The sequence below is a fragment of the Spermophilus citellus genome (assembly GCF_964194105.1).
Source record: "Spermophilus citellus genome assembly, chromosome: 4".
Lineage (NCBI taxonomy): Eukaryota > Metazoa > Chordata > Mammalia > Rodentia > Sciuridae > Spermophilus > Spermophilus citellus.
Window position 1 is genome coordinate 129568133 of NC_138185.1, and position 15420 is coordinate 129583552.

Sequence of the window (15420 nt, forward strand, 5' to 3'; positions counted from 1 at the left end):
ACGAGGTAGCATTTGAGGCACCTGAGACTCAATTTCTGCTTAACCCATGCTTGGTCTCTAATCCAGTGGGACCTAGTCCTCACCTATACTGATAGATTGAGATAATGACAAATGTGCTTCTGTCTCCCACATTCACGAATGCTCTAGGATACATGTTTGTGACTCAGTCCAGGACTTGGAAATGAATGCTCAGGTCATAGTAGAGGATGCTGTCTTCTGAGGTGGGATGGAGTATAGATGAGAAGAGGAGATTAAAATCTTTCAGTGGTATTTTTTTTTTTATCTTGGACTGTTAGCTTATAAAAAGATCTTCCCTACTTGCCTACTTCTTCTTTCAGGCTTCACCTTCATGTGTTCTGCTAAAGTGTCCTCTGACCCCTCCACACCCACACAGAAACATGTCCTCCTTCTGTAGTTCCAAAGCCTGTTTGGACAGGAGCTACCTCTATTAGAGTTCTCACCACACAGAATTACAATTTGTTGACAACTCATTTCCCTTCCCCTGGAAATATTCTTGCTGGGGAAGAGACTGGATTTTGGTTGCCTTGGGATTCCCAGTGCCTTGTAGAGGGGTTGATACAGAATTGGACTTTGGAAAATGGTGACAGATGTGTGAAATGTCCTGGAGATATGTTCTAATTGGGGGCATTAAGTTGATGATGCACTATGCCAGTGCCTTGTATGGGGCAGGGCATTTTCACACAATTGATCTCTAGGATGGACTAAAAGGGGAGAGATACTAAGAAGAATTTCTTCATAATGCCATTTGGCCTGGGTCCTGGCTTCTTTGGGATGACAGCCTAAGGAGAAAACAGGGCTGCAGGAGTATGTTAGAAGAGCCCTATGGTTTGTCTGCTTCTGTCTCTTGAAGGTTCTGAGGTGGCAAGAGCCACTGGAGCCCTAATAGATCCAAATCAGATTTGTTCTTCCACTCCATTCTGATCAATGCCCTTATTGCTGGAAATACTTTTTCTGATGTCAATCTATATAAAAAAAAAATAATAGAGGCCCCAAATATCTCCTGGGCACTTATTATGTGCAAAGAAGACACTGTACTTCCCTGAGAGCCAGAGCTGCATCATTCTGGGGAGTGTTTCTCATGCTTCAGCCAATAGTCTATTCCAGGATCCAGTTTTGTCTGTGGAGCATTCGTCATTTGGAAACAAACTGTTAGAATGACTTTTACAACTAGGGATGCCAATTGTCTGGCTTGGGTTAGGCTGTCTGGTTTAAAGCTGGGTCATCTAGTTCTGGAACACATGGTTCAGAATGGATTAGAAAGGGTGAGTTAAATGCAAATCACCTGGTTTTGGTGAGCAGGCTTGCATAACAGTAAACTCTCTAGGTTCCATGTTTTGCTTGGTGCACTGAAAGGGATATTTAGGAGAGTCCTTGAGGAAAAGTCCAGATTGCTGCCAGGAGCTGGTTTCTAGAGGTAGTCAGGAATTTTGGTGTTTTTAATTTTTAAATCATACTGGCTTAATTTTAATGTAGTAGTGGGCTTATATTATTTTTAGTTTATTTTTAATTCCTGAAAGTTCAGCAGTACACTAAGAAACTCCTCTAAATCTAGGTCCCTATCCATTGCTTAACTTCTAAAGAAACATTTCCTTATGTTCTTAGTTCTCTTTTTGTGAGCTAATTGTGTAATAATGAAACTCAAATGTGAATCCTCTTATGGAGAATGGAAAACCCCACCTGAGACACTTTACCACCAGCAATTGGTCAGTCGTTTATGTTGGTCAATGTAAGGAAACCTACTTTCTTTTGCTAAAGGTTAACTCACCAACAGGAAGCAATTGGTGGAGAAATTGGGGGAGGCTGAATCACATTTTCTTGGTGAACTTCAACCCAATACACCATGGAAAGTGCCAGAGAATAGACGAAACTACAGGAAGTTAGAAAACCATACTTAGGTATTAAAGACCATAGGGGTATGTGTGATTTCAATGATTTGGTGGAAGTGTTCGTGAATAGGAGGTGAGTGAGCCTCAACCACTGAAGAGAAAGGGTGCAGTAGGTCAGGAGCTTTACAGAGTTCAGGGGAAGGGAGGATGTGGGCCATGGAGGACAGTCTCCTGGAGTGCAGGAAGAAAACAGTAAAACTTCTACTTACCCTTACTGATCTCATCCTTTTAAAAGATCTATTTTTTATCACATATCAAAAGGGTATGCTCGAGATTGACTGTCTTGGGGAAGAGAAGACAGGTGATTTGATCAGGAAAAAACGGGGGATGTGGGTTAGCTCAGAACTCAGATGTCTTCCTTCTTCTCTGACACAGGAAACCATGTAGCCATTAGGAAGATTCTGGGAAGAGAGTAGACACTGACCTTTGTTAGACAACAATTATATGATGGGTGCCAGGTCATGTGCTATTTATTTCTGTTCTATTACTACATATGCAATTTTAAAATGAACTCATTATTGGATTCATTTGTTGTTCATTTAAGGAGTATCTTGGTTAGAATTCACAAATAGCTGGAGAAGAAGTTTATAATTTGTTTTTTAATTTTACAACCCCAAAGCTAAGAATTAGGACTGTTCAATAATTTGCACAACTTGGCATGGTTTACAGCATTACCAGCAGTAATTCTCACTCTTTTGTATCAGGCTTATGGTGTAGACTCCAGGGCTCCTCTCAAAGAGATGCTGTTTCAAATTGGCTTCTGGTCTGCCTGGAGCAGGTGGATTGTTCAAGAATGAGTTTATAGAATCATGGACTACTTTGCCACATTGTTACTCATTTGTTTATCCATCAAGCATTGCTGAATACTGTTCTAGGTCCTATGTGCACATCTATGACATTGCAAAGTCCCTGCTTTCCTGAAGCTGACATCTTAGTGAACTGGATGAACTGGGGTGAACTGGACCCTTAACAAGGACATACAGAGTATAATGGCTGTGTAGTTTTCCAGTGGAGAAAAATAAAGCAAGATAAAGGATAGGAAATGACACTGTTGTGGGTGGGTATTGTTTCAGGAAGGCTGACCAGTGTGGGCCTCTCTGACACAGTGAGTGAGCAGAAATTTGAATGATGTGAGCCAAGGGGATGTGTAGATGAGAAAGGGGCGTGGCAGAGAAGAGAAGTGACTGCTGTAATGTTACATTCCAGAGGTGGATAAAGAGATTTGGGACTTTCAGGGATGACACAAATAAATCTGGTGTTCTGTGACTTTCAGTACATAATTTATGACACCATAAAATTATTTTTTATAATATCTGAAGTTGTATCTGGAAGAGGGTATTCAAATGGCAAGACACTTGCATTCCAAAATGAGTATTTTGAAGTGATAAGTGATCACTGCAGGATTTCTCTTTCCCTCTTGCACACCTGTGCATGCATTACAGTCAGTTCTGTGCATGAGACAAACATGAGATAGGAGTTCTGGGTGCCATGGTAGGAATGTCTTCTGTCTTTCTAGACTGTCTTCTCCCATTAAGATTTCTCATTCTTTCAGTGATTTTGGTTAGAAAAAAACATGATTAAATCAGTTCAGACCAGTTAGTGCATGAATAACTAGGGCCTTAGGGCCTTTATTTATTTATTTATTTTGGGGGGGATATCAGGGATTGAACTCAGGGGCACTTGACCACTGAGCCACATCCCCAGCCCTATTTTTTTTTTTTTTTTGGTTTTTTAAATTTAGAGACAAGGTCTCACTGAGTTGCTTAGCACCTAGCTTTTACTAGGCTGGCTTTGAACTTCCTATCCTCCTGCCTCAGCCTCCTGAACCTCTGGGATTACAGGTGTGTGCCACCACACCTGGCTCTCTTTTAGTTATAATAGCTAATATTTGTTGAGTATCTACTATGTTCCAGCCACTGTTTTAGTTGCAACAATTCTATAAGGTTAAGTAACATTCTTATCAACTTTTTTGCAGATGAGAAATTTGAGGCCCAGAGAGGTTTAGGAACTTTCCCAGTGTCACCTAGTCAGTTATCAGTGGAGCCAGAGCTGAACCCAGATGATCTGAGTCTTCATTCCAATTCTATCCCCTATTTTTTTTTCTTTTGAGTCAGAGCCTTGCTCTGTTCCCCAGGTGGGCCTCAAGCTCCTGGAACTAAGTGATAATCCTGTTTCAGTGTCCTAAATAGCTGGGACTACAGGTGTGCACTATCATGCCTGGTTTATAACTTTTGATGGGTGCATAGAACTCCTTTGAATGAAAGTACCTTAACTTATTTAGGCAGTTCCATATATTTAGGTCAATTTTAGTTAGTTTTTTTTTCTTTTGTTGTCACATACATCTATAATGAACATATTTGCCAACACATTTGCACATGTGTATGATTATCTGTGAGGTAAATCTCTAAAAAAATGGAACCATATATACTTTTAGATTTCATAGGCATTAGTTTCCTTTTAAAGTATTTTACCAATTTATATTTCACTAAGAATATAGGAGAAGGTGCAGGTTTTCTTCTATCTTTTTCAACAAAGAGGATTACCAGACTTACACTATTTGTCAATATGATGGGTTTAAAAATTGTTTAGAGGCTATGCTTAAGTCTTTTTTTTTATTTAAAGATGTTTTTATTTTAAATACTTTGAAGAGATGATTGCATCCTTCTCTAAGCTGTTCTTGGTCCTCTATCACATAAGGGAGAAAGTCATCACTCTTGTTTCCAGAAGTCTGTAGTTTCTAGGTTGGGGAGGGAAAGGCCCCTGTTTCTGACTATCTGGCTCTGTGAAAAATAGGGCCCATTACGAGGATGTTCCAGGAGAGCAGTGTTGACGAGGCACAGGGGATCAGCCTGCTCTGGTTATAGAGCCATGATTAAAACATACTTATTTCAATGCTGAACTGGTAGATCTGATGCAACAGCTGGAAAATCCCTAAATGATCTCAGGAATATTTAAAAGGAGCCATATCCTTCCTTTTAAAAACAGACACAAACCAAAATATTTTGTTTTTATCTTATCCCACATTTTGAGCCAGAGTCCCTCAATTCTATTCCAAAGTAAAAAAAAAAAAGTTCAAGTCTATTTCTTATGAGCGTTTGTTCTTTGGTATCCTCAGGGTTAATGCTTGCTTCCTGTGCGTTGAAATTAAGGATGTTGGGAAAGAAGAAGTGTCATTTCTTTGCATCTTCAATGTTGCTCATGTGTGCTTGGCTTTCATCTGTAGGAGAGCTGAACTCCCCTTGTGATGATTAAAAACAAAAACAAAACAAAATACCTCACTGTTAAGTCTTTCATCTCTGGTAACAGGTGGGAACTCCAAAGGACTCTTCTTCACTTATCGGTGGAGGGCGGTGGAGGCTTGGTAAGTAGATGCTAGCTGGTGTCCCTTCCTTTGTTCACTTTCACCCTCTGAATTCTTGACTCTCACAGAGGAAGCCAGCCTCTTGGGAGTTTCCTTTTGTTTCTCCAATATTAACCAGTTCTGTCCTGGCAGCAGTAGCAGGCAGCTGGAGGACAGGCTCTTCTCAAACCTTTTCCTAGGAGTGTTCTTCTCCCCCACTTCCTCACTTGCAGCCAAATTGCTTTTTTTTTTTTTCTTTTCTGGTGAAAGGCTGAATCTGGCTGCTACCTAGTAGCTTCCGGTAGCGGTAAGTGGTCAAGACCATTTTTTCCGGGAGTTGATCTCAGGTTTTCAAGAATGCCCTCTAGAGATCTAGTTTGTTTCTTGCAGTATAGCCTTGCTTTTCTCTTCAATATGGTTGTGGGTCGGATCCTCGTGTGATTTTCCGCACTGCTGGGAAAGCTTCCCAGGTTGAGGTGAGTTGGTGAGATCAAGTGGGCATTTGGCTCTGCCCTTGGGAACTTTCTGTTCATTTCTTCCGGATGAGTATTTCATTTTGCTGTTTTTTATCTGTGGTTGAGATTTAGCAAATATTCTGTATTATTTTCCTCTTACTAAAAAAATTCCTTTGAGACAATTTAGGGATGGGAGATTTGACATTTTCTTCACTTGAAATTCAGATTTTTATTATGTTAGCCTATAAATGAGCCAGGGGGGTAGCATGAATGTCCCTTTCTTTTTGATGTGTGGGTCTTTGTCATTTCCTTTGGTAGTTCCTCCCCTCCACCCCTGTCAGATTTCATCTAGCGAGCCTATTCTAGATACTCTTTAATTTGATGATGAATTCGAGGCTCAGATGTGACAGTTTGCACTGGTCCATCCCTCTGAAGCTTGAGGGTTAACTTTTCAGTGCTGAGATATTTCTGAATAGAAAAAAATGATCCTTATAGGCTGTTTTGTTGATAGACACGAAAGTGTTGCAGGTCTCTGGTTGACAATCAGCTGTTTGAAAAAAAAAAAAAGAGAAACTGGAGAGATCTGTTAATTGGGGGCTGAAGGCTTATTAGGAAGGGATGAGGAAATATAGGATTTTGTGTGGGATGAGCAACACCTGTGCCCATGAGTCTCAGGGGTTATTCTGTGCTGGCCCTTTACTCCAAGATGAAAACTCAGTGATTTGTCTTATCATGTATGAATCTTTAAATAGAGGGACCAAGTGATCTTCTTTTCTGTGCCTGGGGATTTTTTGTTGTTATTGTTGTTGTTGACAGATGGCTAATTGGAAATAATTTTAGTAAGAAAAAAACTTAACTATTTAAAAGAAAATTGGACTACTTCTCCTTTTTGCAGTACCAGGGATTAAACCCAAGATCCCATGCTTGCTAGACAAGCTCTCAACCATTGAGCTACATCCCAGTCCTTTCTAAACTTTGTTTTGAGACCTTGTCAATGCTCTGAACTTGTCTCAAAATAAAGTTTTCTAAGTTGCTGAGACTGACCTCGAACTTGTGATCCCTCTCCTCAGCCTCCCGAGTAGCTGGAGTTACAGGTGTGTGCCACCATGCCTGGCAGAAATAGAATGTTTAATGTAAATGTTCTAGATGCTGGTGGCATGGCATGTATAAAAATTAGAAGGTAGTTTTTGAGGTTTTTTTTAATGCAAAGATATCAAAGAAAAACATAACTTCTTAGTGGTAATGAGTGCTTTAAATATCAATACATTTCTAAATAAATATCAAACGTTATTGACTGCTATACTTGTGGAAATGTTTCTTCCTTGCTTTGAGTCTACCTTTTCTTCCTCTCTTCTTTGATTTACTCACCTGAAGTTGATTGAACCCCTATCCTGTGCTGGGCACAGTGTGGATGCCTAGGGGAGGAGGGGGCTGTGGGTAGGCCAAAGCATTTCATCTCAGTAGCTCCTTCTCTGACTCTTCTTGAGCCCAAGAGATTCCCTAGGGCTCTGTCCTTATTCTTTTATTGACTTATCCTCACCCACTGTCCTCTCTTCATTGTTGTTCTTCCTGAATGAGATCATTCATTCCCCATGACTTCAGCAGTTCCTTTTGGGTGGATGATTCCAAGTCTACAAATTTGTCTTTTCTCATTAGTGCTGAAGATGTCTTCAGTGATCAAGAACCATTCCAGGACCAATGGGATTGAATCAGTCATTATTCTCCTCTACCAGTTCCTGCTCCTGCCCCTCCCTCTTCTCCTCCATCCTCCTCTGCTACATTTGTCGTTTTAGTTAATGGCACCTCTGTCCTCTCAGTGTCCAAGGCAAAAATCTAGCAATAACCCCAGATTTCTCCTTGTTCTGCACCTCAACGTATGGGCCACTTGTAAAGTCTGGTGACTAGAATGTGGCTTCACTTGCCTGTTGTCATTGATTCCAAATCTCTTTCCATGTCAGCCCATGCTGTGAGAGTAATCTAAAAACTCAGACGGCATGGACTGGCATAGAGAGACACGGGGAGCAATGATGAAGGACAAGAGGGGCTGGATTCTAATCACACTATCCTGCAGGATCGATACAAGACCTTGGCCGCAGCAATGCTCTATGTCTTCTCGTGATGGTCCCTATCTACAGAGCTTTGGTGACGACTGAATGAGATGATACATGCTGGTGCTTGGCAGAAGGTCAAGCACCCAGTGCATGGTGATGGGGAAGACCATTGGGACAGTGATGTCACTCAGGATCCAGCTCTCATCTACTTTGCCACATCATACTCCACCTAAATCCCTGTGACCTGTTGCCACCAATGTTACTGCTCACCTTCCTTTCACAACACTTAGTCTTTCCACAGTCTGTTCGTTTTGCCTGTCCTTACCTTGTTTTATTCAACCAACTCTTCCTTTCAAGAGGACTCAGCTCAGACTTGCCAGGTATGAGGTATTAGCTGACTTTGTAGAGCAGCCTGGGTGACGCCCTTCCTTCTGCCTCTGTGTTCTCCATCCCTCCTACCACAGCCCTGCACTCCTGTTCTAATGCTCTTTCTGTGTGTCTCTTCTCATCCCTGGACTGTGGCCTTCTGAAGGATAGGGAATGCGTCTTTGCCTTCCTCATGCCCAACCCAGTTTAGACACAGAGTAGATACCTGATGAATGTCTGATTATTTGAACATCACTAGGAGATGGCTCTCAAATTGGGTGTTTTTCTACACGTGGAGAGTTTAGAAAACACATTTAAGAAAAATAAAAACAATATTAGCTTTCCTTAAATGAGACTTAATTTGAGGCAGGAAGTATTGTGCTAATTTCTTTACAGGTATGGTCTGATTTTGTTTCCCTAATAATCCTATGAGTTACTCTGATGCTCAACACTTACTGATGAGAAAACAGGCTAGAAGGTGGGGGAACTTGCTGGAGGTTAAAGGGTTAGCTGGACCACGCAAACCTGAGTGGTTTGACTCCAGGACGGTGGAGAAATAGAGAAGTGAGAAGGGGAAGGAAGATGACTAAATCAGGGGAGGCATGTCTGGGAGAGAAAGGACAAGATGAGGAGAAGGTGGGTAAAATGCTCAAGAAAGGCAGCAAGAGCAGGCTTGGCTGGGCATGGTGGTGTGCGCCTGTAATCCAATGATTTGGGAGGCTGAGGCAGGAAGCCAGCTGCAGCAACTTGGCAAGTTCAAAACCAGCCCCAGCAACTTAGTAAGCTCTAAGCAATGTAGTAAGACCCTGTCTCAAAATAAAAAATAAAAAGGGCTGGAATTGGGGAGGTGGCTCCCCTGGGTTAAAGCACCCCTGGGTTCAATCCTGTGGGGGCAGGTAAAGCAGGCTAGGAAAGGAGGAGGAAGGAAAGAGAAAATGAAGCTAGGTGACCAAGGAGGCAAACAAACAGGGATGAACAAGAAAAGCTGTGAAAATCTGGCTGGGTAATGACTACACGCCTAACAGACTGTAAACCGACAGGTTGAGAGGATGACTCATGACAATATTGACCTGATATACCTCATACAGAAATACAGCAATTTGTTATTGAGTCATGTCATGGTAATTATACATAATTGCTAAGCAATTTATATATTTGGCTTTGCTTTTACTCCCACATGTACACATGTGCACATGCAGATTGGCTTAGATGGTTTTCACTTCTACTTTTGTACCATGTTGACAAGTACCGTGGTGTAGGCATCTGCCACTGATACTATATATGATTCAAGTGTCCACACCACTCACACTCACAGCTGAACATGTGCAGGACCACCCTGGGCTTGCTTCCTATCTGGCCTCACCTCCCACATTGATTCTTCTGCTTCACCAGGATCTCCCTTCTCTGGGGTCCTAGAGCTGTGTTTCTAGGGTGGGCTTGCTAAAACTTTTCCTCTTCAACTCTGGGAACCTGGGGCCTGGGGAGGGAGGGGCAGAGGTAGGGCCAGAGAAGGCAGGAGGGAGCAAGAAGAGAAGAAGGGGCCTGTTCCCTCATCTTGCCCTCCACCCTAGGACCTGCTACTGCTCAAGCAGCTGGATTTTCAAGGTTCACCTCAGTCCACACAGTAGCCCTCTTCCTGTCCATGCTTTAGCTGGTTCTCAGAGACAAGGTGGAATTTAGTGGGGAAGCACCACAGTGAGGAATATAAAGAAAAGTTAGGAGACGGGGAGAGGAAGCTGGGAGATTGAAGGAGGAGAAAAGGCAGACCCGGAGGAGGACACACGTTTATGGAGAGAACTGTATAGACATATATATTAACAATGCGACAGTTTGGAGGAGGTCCTGTGGTCTCCATTTCATAGATTCGGATTGAGCTTGGGAGAAGTACCTGAGTTCTTCAGAGTAACACTAGAAAGTAACTGAGCTGGGATTTGAATCTTATTATATTTAAAGTTTCTCCTGTCTAGTTCTCTTGTCTCCAAGGGACAAGGGAAAGCAGAGTCAGAGAAGGTGAGTAGGACAGAGTAGAGAATGGAGTCCAGAGGAGAGGAGGGCAGGGGGTCCTCCCCAGGGCAGGATTGGTGTTGGCAAAGGAATGGGAAGAGATTGAGGTTGGAGCCATACTGGGTCCCTTTCTCCTTGGCCTCTGAAGAGAACCCACAGCTCAAAGGAAGTAGAGGATCCATCTGGTGGGAAACTTCCAGTTCTTCCTTATACTTTCAGTAGGGGAGGGAGGGGCTCCCAGTGCAGCCAAGGATCTGCCCCATGCGCAGTCCAAACTCCTAGTCTGGACTGCTCCTGTCTCTTCCTTACCTGCCCTGGCCCCTTCATTTTCATTTTCTTTTCCAATCTCTTCCCATTCCTTTGCCTTTCTGTCACTCTTTTCAATCTTTCTCCTTCTACTGGTTCTTCTCCCTTAGGTTACGCCTTACACACCATCCCTACACTGAATGTGTATCTTCTCTTTAAAGTCTCCTCTTCCTCCTCCACCTCTTCCTCCTTCTCCTCCTCTTTTTTAGATGGCAGGGGCCTGGGGCAGTTTCACCAGGTTGCCCAGGCTGACTTAGCAACCCTCTCAAGAAGCTGGGGTTACACCAAATTCAGTTCCTTCTTTTTTTTTAAAGCCTTACTACCCTTTTACACTTATCTTGCACTGCATATGTCTTGAAGGAATTATATTCACAGTCCTCCTTTCTTTCTAACATTTGTGTGGCTACTTTGGCAAAAAAGATTCAAAGAGCTGCCTTTGAGATCTCACTCTGTGCCCTTTGTCTCTACAGCCTATCAGGTTGACCCTGAGGCATACAGAGATTTGCTCCTGGTTTTGTAATGAGATAGGAGAAAGAATGGGAATACAAGATCAGGCTGTTTGACACCAAAGAACAGGCTTCCAACTACCACATCCCATTGCTGATTGAGTAGCTCACCAGGCTATTCCCTTGAGGTCCTCCTGGTGAACTCACCATGGCTAGAGTGGGCCATCTGTCCTATAGATTTTGGAATGTAATTCAACAGCACACCAAAAACAGATCTACCTTCCTGGAGCAAACTAATATTAGCTCAGGAGACAGATGATATGAATAAGAATGACAATTTATTGATTTAAAATATGTAATATAACTGTCAGGAGGACCAGAATGTTCACTTCTTCATGACTAGTGCCTTCTCTCCCTGTAGGGCAGCTTCTGTGGGAAAGCAACTTATTATCAGCAGGTTGCTTGGTGAGCATGAAATTGGAGCAGGGGGAATTATCCCTAATAACTTGATTGCTGAGTAGCCTCAGGTCATTAAAAGGACTCTCCATTTTAATCCTTTGCTAAAGCATTGTATCACCTGCACCTGGTGTACACTTTCCACTATAAGAGACCTGAAATCATAATAAGGACAGGAGGCCCCTCTTCCCCACATAGGCATAACTAGCTTGTCTAACCTCAATCTCCAGGTGTCTGAAAACAACTCTTCATTTTCCCTCTATGAATTGGGATGTTCTTTTGACTTTGTTGTTTCTATCATTACAAGAATTATTTTCTATGACCAAACCTAAACTTGGAATGTAAAGAAAAGAAAATCTTCATAGAATTTTAATTTTTGATTTTAAAAAAGTACTAATCTCATTTTAAAATGAATGTATGCATAAAGCCCTTAGCTGTAATTTCTGTTATTTTTCTCATACCTTTTCATAAATACATACCATATCACATATGTGATACACACATATACACATATATATGTAAACATAAAATCTAGTAGAACTTTAACCCAAGGAAACCACCATTCTGGTTGCCTGCATAAGAGGAAGAAGCCAGGAGTAAGATAAGACCTACCTACTTAGCAGCTTCTTCCCATTTCTTCTGCTTTGGAACAATTTTAAAAAGGGGGAACGTTTTCGTAAATATCATTTGCTTTAGTACTTGTAAATGGTTGAATTTCAAAATCCCAAGTTCCTGCTTCTACAGCTAGATTTTACTTTTTTGCAAAAATTTTCTTCTTATCTCATTTTGTTTACTGTATTTCCTTAGACATCTTCTGGCCCAAAAGTTTAGTAAAAGATGACTGTTTCTCTACTCTGACATCATTTAGAGATGGAACAAGTGTTTGCAGGGGTATTTTGGTGAGGTGATATAGATGCAAGAATGAAAAGACAAATTTCCTTCCTCAAAGTTAAACTAGAATCTGATACATTGGTATGAATCCTCCATAAAAATACTCCTGAATTGCCATTGTTCTAAGGAAAAGATTGGTCTAGAGGAAACGTGGGCTTGAATGTCAATTCTTTATTTTTCGTTGTAATTTTACGTTTCTGAGAATAAAAAAGCAGTTGAATAGTATCAAAAATAAGAAATAACTTCTGAAAATCTTTCAGAAACATTATTTAATCCATCCAATAGTGATTATTTTATCACTCTTGATTAATTATGAAATTGAGAATATTTTTCTACAAAATCAAAAATCATGAAGATGACCATAAAGGATTTGGTATTGCTTTGTGCTTGATTGTCTCAGAATTTTTACAATGAGAAGTGCTTGCTGGAAGATCTAAACTAAGAGTGGGAAGGGGTTACATGGATATTTTCCCTTTGATTACCTTTAAATTACACAAATACATTTAGGCCCATCTTTTTTTTAATATATTTTTAAAAATTGTGAGTGGACCTTTATTTATTAATTTATTTATGGTGCTGAGAATCAAACACAGTGCCTCACACAAGCGAGACAAGCGCTCTACCACTGAGCCCCAGCCCCAGCCCTAGCTCCATCTTTTCTACTGGTTATCTGTCAGTTCTAATCTCTCAGACCAATCTGCCAAAACCAACAAGGAAAAAGAAAGAAGGAGAATGAGGCCAGTGACTTGTCACCATCTTCTGAGAGTTGAATTCCTTGTGCCTGCTTTCTTTTTGTTCCCTCTCAGGGTATCCAGTTCCTTTTGTCATCTTGGCTTAAAGAATTGTTCTTCCTCTGCTCCAGGGACTCTAAGCCATTGAAAATAGCACATGTTGACTTAGTCCCCTGAGAGAATTTTCAATCTCTAACAAGTTAGCCTAGAATTGCTGATGAGCTTTCCCCCTCTGGCCAGATGGGGCTACCAGATACAAGGGTCCTTGCCACAGGATTCTCCATCTTCCTTCCTTATGTAATTTTATATCTGTTGAGGCTTTTGTTTGTTTGCAACTGTTTTGTGAAACAAAGAAACAACAAATAAAGTCCTTCATGGATGAGAACTTACTTTGCCCACCTTATTTTCACATGAAAGCTTTACCTCAAAAAAAGATCCTTTTTATAAATCTTCCTTTCTAGCTCTAGTTCCTCTTCATTTGCTCATTTGCTTCCTCTCCCAGGATTTGCTCATTTGCTCTTCCATTGGCCCACCACAATCTTCCTATTGCTAATCCTTTGGGGTTCTAGGCTGGAGATAGTGGCACACAGGAGGATGGGGGCCAGTAAGTGGGAGGAGCCTCCCTCGACCAGGAAGCCTTCTAGTCCCCAGCTCTGGAAAGGCAGATTTAACATTCTAGAATTTGCATCTGGGGATTGGGAAGGATAGTTGCTCAGTGACTTTTAGTATCTAGAAGCCCTTGCTCCATTCCTCTTAGAATTTCAAGACATTATTCCTTCATCTTCTTTCATTCAGCAAGTGTTGCTAGGGCAATCCTGTGCACCAGGCATGTATTAGATACCAGACCTACAGCTAAGAACTGGGACAGATAAAGTCTCTGCCCTAATTGGGTATATGAAGCAATGGGGAAATAGCTAAAATAACAGGCAATTCAGAGTGATAGGGACTCTGAAATGGGCTGTTCAGGCTTATGGGAGCGCATTGGGGTGTTCCTATCTGATTTGAGGTCAGGGAAGGCCTCCTAGAGGAAGTGATATATGAGTGGGTATGAGAGCTGAGAGGAGCAGAGATGGGTTGGGTGGTTAACACAAGCAGAGGGAAGAGCATGTGTGAAGTCTCCCAAATGGAAAGAGGCTAAATGGAATGTTTCTGGAGTGTATACCTGAGAAATGCAGGGGGACATGTGGGCAGTGGAGGAGAGGGATAAGGAATCAGGCTAGGAAGATGAATAGGGATCAGGGTGTGGAAGGTTCTAGCCGTCATGTTAGAATTTGATCTTTGTTTCCCAAGGCCAGTGGAAAGTGTTTGGAGGGTCTTTAGCAGGGGCACAACATTTCCCTTTTATGAAGATAACTCTGGCTTTGATGTGGACACTGGTCTATAGGTGGCCAAGGCTGGAGCGAGGGAGACCTGTGGGGAAGGAGCATAGGGCAAGAGCAGTTTCTGGTCAGCAGTCATGCCCTAGTCACAACCCACAGCTGGGGCTGGGGTGAGGGAAGTAGTGAGGAGGGGTGGGAAGGATGGTCTTGGGCAACCTTGGTGGCAGTTGGTAGAAGGTGTCAAGGGAGGAACAGGGGACTTACTGATGGGTCATATTTGACATCTATTCCTGCTTCTAGGCAGCAGTGCCCTCTCTTCTTGCTTGGAGTCATCAGTTTTAGTAGCCTGGGCCCTAGAAAAGCCCATGTCCTATGAAGTGTCAGTGACCTTCTTTGTCAGGCACAACCCAGAAGCACAATGAGGAGTTATTTCAGGAATTTTAGATTCTGGGGGGATCTGTGGTGGAGCAGAGTGGGCTGTGCTTCCTGTGCAAACTATTTTTTTGTAACTACTCTTCCCCTTCTGTGGTCTCCATATGACTGACAAACTTCTTATTTATGTATGTCTACTGCATCCTACCATATCAATTTTCTGAGCAGGAAGCAAACAAGTCATTTTCCCTTTGAATACAAAAAGCATACATTCATTACCTCTGTGTACCCGGTCATGTATTTGCAAAGGTGTCTGGGTTACATCCATGATCTACTGGGTTCTGTATATTTGAAATCATTTGTTTGCTTATGCATTCATTCTAAATCTTTAATAGACTTTACTATAAGAAGGAAATTAGACCATGTGCAGAAAATGTGGAAGATAATAATGGAATTATTCTGAATTTCTTGATAAAACCTGGATGAGGCTATGAGGATAAATGGAGGAAAAAATTTGAATTGTGTTTAGTTTCTCCAGAGCTTGGTTAATAATTTCTCTTACATGTGGCTCCCAAAGTTCAGGAGCTATTACCAGCTCCAGTTGATATGAACTACCTATGACTCTTGAGTAAAAGGCAGATGCTGAAACCTCACCCCAAGATGTTCTGGGCCACAAGGTATGGGATATATTAGTTTTGGTACAATTTTAATGCCAAATTGAATGTCACACTTGTTCTTACCTTAAGTTGTCCAAGAAAAGTTCATTTTTTTCTTCT

General features: G+C 41.8%; 1 protein-coding gene across 1 annotated transcript in view; it reads left to right on the forward strand.

Moving 5' to 3' along the window:
* The first annotated feature begins 5134 nt into the window (after positions 1-5134).
* The window catches only part of ATP8B4 (ATPase phospholipid transporting 8B4 (putative)), a 253104-nt gene continuing 242818 nt past the window's right edge, over positions 5135-15420 (forward strand). The window contains exon 1 of the mRNA XM_081291345.1: positions 5135-5268. The gene's annotated coding sequence lies outside the window, so the exon portion shown is untranslated. The remainder of the gene's footprint in view (positions 5269-15420) is intronic.